Source organism: Triticum urartu, chromosome 4 (assembly GCF_003073215.2).
Source record: "Triticum urartu cultivar G1812 chromosome 4, Tu2.1, whole genome shotgun sequence".
NCBI classification, from domain to species: domain Eukaryota; kingdom Viridiplantae; phylum Streptophyta; class Magnoliopsida; order Poales; family Poaceae; genus Triticum; species Triticum urartu.
This window is the reverse complement of record NC_053025.1, coordinates 596,296,914-596,301,321: the sequence shown is the minus strand read 5'-3', so window position 1 is coordinate 596,301,321 and position 4,408 is coordinate 596,296,914. Positions and strand designations below refer to the sequence as shown.

General features: G+C 44.0%; 2 pseudogenes; one reads left to right on the top strand and one right to left on the bottom strand.

The window, feature by feature from the left end:
• Positions 1-859: 859 nt before the first annotated feature.
• LOC125554931 lies at positions 860-1,465 on the top strand (annotated as a pseudogene).
• Positions 1,466-2,223: 758 nt separating this feature from the next.
• LOC125554930 lies at positions 2,224-2,995 on the bottom strand (annotated as a pseudogene).
• Between the last annotated feature and the right edge of the window lie 1,413 nt (positions 2,996-4,408).

The following is a 4,408-nucleotide window of genomic DNA, read 5'->3' as shown; positions in this document are numbered from 1 at the left end:
TTATTTACATACCTCAGTCATGTTATTTGTCTAGCCTTCAATCAGAATAGCCTCTCCACTGGTTCCGAAGATTCTTTTGGCATCAATGTGCTTTTGGAATCTTCCTATGAAACAAATAACATTCTGGAACAGTTTAGGACAGAACATGCCTCAGTAGAAAGCGAGCTTTTTCGCGTATAGCCACCTCGAAGCCCAATTAGTGCACGGGCTGCCCCCTCAACTCAACCCTGACGAGTACACAAACTTGGTCAGGGAGCATTTAGACGGTGCAGTTAGTATTGACCACTACCGCCAAGTCCATAATTCACAAATTGATGAAGTCCACATAATGGAGCTCAAAAGCCGATTACGAAATCTACCTTTTTAGCATCTTGAAACCACACATAAGAAATATTATGAATGAATCACCTTACAATAACATATGAGAGACAACTTTCTATTTTGTCGAACAACAAATCGAACCCAATTAACAATTCCATTCAAAGGAATGTTCTAGAGTTTTTTCCACTATATTCGTGATATTTAACAAAATGGAATAAATTCTTCATGATTTCTAGAGTTCCGGGATTACTTCACTGATATCAATTTTCGCCTAAGCACGGCCTCTAGGTTAGTACAAAGTGTAATACAACGAACTATCGATACACCGAAAACGAGTCAAGATGGATACATAAAATGGAGACATCGTGGATTACCCAAATTGGGACGACTATAGGACATTTCACTTTCTTTTGCAATATTTCTGATCATGACTCAACCACTAGGAAAGGGGATTGCTTACTCTCAGCCACGTTTTCGCATATGCTTAATCAAGTGAGGATTCCATTCAAAGTAACGTAACAGGAGCACCATCTTCAAAACTTTTCCGGATCCGGAGTTTTTCGATAAAAGGTCCCATCCTTCAATATCATGATTGGGTCAACCAGGCCAGATCATAAGTGAAATAGTTTGATCGGGTCGACCAGGTCAGGCCCGATCATGAGTGAATAGAAAATCGAAAATGTACATAGCTGTTCCAGCGGAAATACTTTGTTTAATTCTACCACTTCTACTAGGAGTAGCCTTTTTAGTGCTAGCTGAACGTAAAGTAATGGTTTTTGTGCAACGTCGAAAGAGTCCTGATGTAGTGGGGTCGTTCGGATTGTTACAACCTCTAGCAGATGGTTTTGAAATTGATTCTAAAAGAACCTATTTCACCAAGTAGTGCTAACTTCTCCCTTTTTAGAATGGCTCCAGTGGCTACATTTATGTTAAGTCTGGTCGCTTGGGCCATTGTACCTTTTGATTATGGTATGGTATTGTCAGATCCGAAAATAGGCTAGTTTATTTGTTTGCCATATCTTCGCTAGGTATTTATGGAATAATTATAGCAGGTTGGTCTAGTAAGACGGGGGGCGGCCGTTCGGTCGCCTATGATGTACGGACCAATTGGTCAAAATGGGTTTGTGCCGTAGGTGTTGAATGATCTACTCTACACAGGTGTGGGCTTACAGGGCTAGGGCTCATAAACCCTTTCTTTCATTCATCAAGGGGTCGGCCACTTTTCCGAGTCAGGATCAAGAAGTGGAAGTCATAAAAAAGAGTTGTTTCTCTTCACACCTCATATCAAGAGGAAAGGTAGCTTGTCAAGATGGTCTCACTATTGGAAATTCTAGCTTTCTTTTGTTTTCACCGGCTCTTCTTCTTTGTCAACGCTACTAAGGACCTAACGGTTCGCCTCCTTGATGGATGAAAGAACATGAGAAAGGGTTCTAAAATAAAAGGCTAGAAAGTCTACCACAGTACAGTCAAAGTCAGCGGTTGAGTTTGCCTAGCCTCGCCTACTCATTTTTGTAGGCGAGCGAGTTAGCGAAGAGTTTTAGGGATAAGAGAGTGTCGGTGTGTACGTAGCCTTCATTCTACTACGCTACACAAAGTCACTTAGCTCAACGTTAATTAAGAGAGTAAAGGAGGAATACCCTACATAGAAGAACCACAGTTCGCTTAGAAAGGTATAACCTTTAGCTCCCCGGGGCTAAGCTGCTTCGCACCACTGATAGTTAATTAAGATTCCATTTCAAAGGCGCTACTTTGTTTCGCAAGCCTTTGTAATTGTCAGTCAACTAAGGTTGGCCCTCGGCCCCTGCGAATCCGTAAATCAGAGAGCATGCCGCAAAAAAGAGGATGGTCCCCTATGCATTTCATTCTTTCCAGAACGCAAAGAATTAAAGTACCTGACCCCCATCATGGTGAACCTCTCCTTGTGATCGGGATGAGGTAGATGCCTCCCAACCGGGGGGGGGGGGGGCGGATCGAATCGGAGTTTCCTTAGGTAGCCACCGACCTACAGTTCTCCTTAAACTTCTGTGCTTGGTGGAAAAGAAGTGAACAAAGGTATGCTCGCTTGCTGTCTTGTTCTCTGCCGTGGACTGGGATCGCTCACCAGCTAAGCCCTCTAGAAAAAAGTTGGAGCAACATTGTATGAGAACATATTACCCATCTTCGGGGACAAGGGGCTGAACAACCTCTCGATCTACTTACTCCAGCTCAGGACGGGCGTCATCGTCTAGGCGCGACTTCTTGTATTGATCTCCCCTACGCCTAGGATGTTGTCTAGGCCAAGAGCCATAATTAGTTGTTGTTTCCATTTGGTTCTTCTTTCTCGTTGTTGATACTGGCAAGACCCAGCTAGATGATGATGTCTGCTGGTTGGTAGTGAGAGGACTCTTAGTACCCGCAAAAAAGGGCGTTGGTGAAGAAAACAATCATTTGATTTAGTTTCTTGCTCTCCCTTAGCAGCGGGTAAGGAGTCTATCTATCTGTCTAGCTTTGGTAGATTTCCCGCAACGCAATTCAAAAATAGGAATTCCACGAATCCCTGAGGTGGATAAGTCCGACGACTCAACAGCAGTGCGGAATTGAGTTTCTGGTCCGACGGATCTGATCTATGGTTAGGGGGCAATACATACCAAAAGGTTCGAAGAAGGAAGGCGCGGTATATAACCAACCCAACCATAGTCGGTCTAACTGCTGAGAGAGAAAAGTGTTTTTCTTTCCCTAAGAGTCCTCGAGTACACACAGCTATTGCGGATCCTTTGCGAGATCAGGATTTTTGATTCATAATTTAGAATCAATCCATGTTAGGTCAACATCGAGACAGAGCATCTCAGTTGGCTCTGTCAAGGAAGTGAAACAGGCATTCCTAGGTTGAGGTTACCATTGGATTGACCCTCAGTCAGGCCTCCGATTCCAAGGAGTTGATTCAGCAAGTTCCCCGCGCTACCCCGCGGGAAGTCTAATCGGATCAATCGATGGTTCCGCAATGAGTAGTCGAATACACATTGAGGGGGCTTGCCTCCTCCTTCCCGCTCACACCTTCATTCTTTTCCTCCTCTGATCTTAGAAAGCATACTAAACTTCACTCCAATCTTTCTCCATTAGCAACAAGAGCAGCTCTATCTATCGGCCCTTGATGAGTAAGCTTAGCTATACCGCTTAGGTTGCAAAGCAGCAAGCTCCCTTCTAATGCGTTATTGCTTGGAGCCTTCTCTCTTAGTAATCCACCTTCGGCCCTTCCTCCTTCTTACCCTGTTTGGTATTCGCTCGCGGGTTTGTTTCCAGGTTCTTTCGTTCTTGGTTGGCTCTCTCTATTGTTGTTTCTAGATCGTGCGTCCCGCGCATTGATCTGGCAGCGAGACCCGCCCTGGTTGTAAAGCGAAGTGAGTTGTCCTTCCTTTCATTCGTTGCTTTGTCTTCGGTTTGTTTTTAAACTCGACCTTCTATCAGGACTGTGGTGACGAACCTTACTCCCATCGGTCAAGTGGTTGACCCGTCTGTCCAATAAGTTTACTAAGTGAATGGGAATCCTATAGTTTGACCAGCCTGGGAAGAGTAGTTAGAGGAAATTCGCTAATATGGAGCTATTTATATCGGCTTTTTTTTCCTAACTAAGGAAAAGAGAGACATGCGAGTTCGACTCTCGTTCTATCCATGTTCAGCAGTCCCTTTCCATCTTGGTACTATTGATGGCAGTACCGCCCAACTACGGGATGCTTGAAAGTCGATGTATCAATAGTGTTCCCAAGAGTAGCATCAAGCGTTGAAACGGCAAGCCATGCTTTAAGCTAAGTCAGTATGGATCTAATTGATTGCTAAACTGAAGGAACAATCTCTATCGAAGATTCTCATTCTAAAGTAGGTGCCTAGCTCTGGAAGGATGGACGAGGTCATACCTATTTGAATTGAGAACATTCTGTAACAATTGTTTTTGAGTGGGGAAGGAAAATAAGCACACAAACGAACAACCATCTAACCGTCAGTCTGAACTCCCAGGATCAGTCCATCAGTAAGAAAATGCTTCCGTTTCCGTCATTCAGCAGTGGAATTGAATAGTTCGATGGTATTGATCGTCCAACCATTGATCGGAATG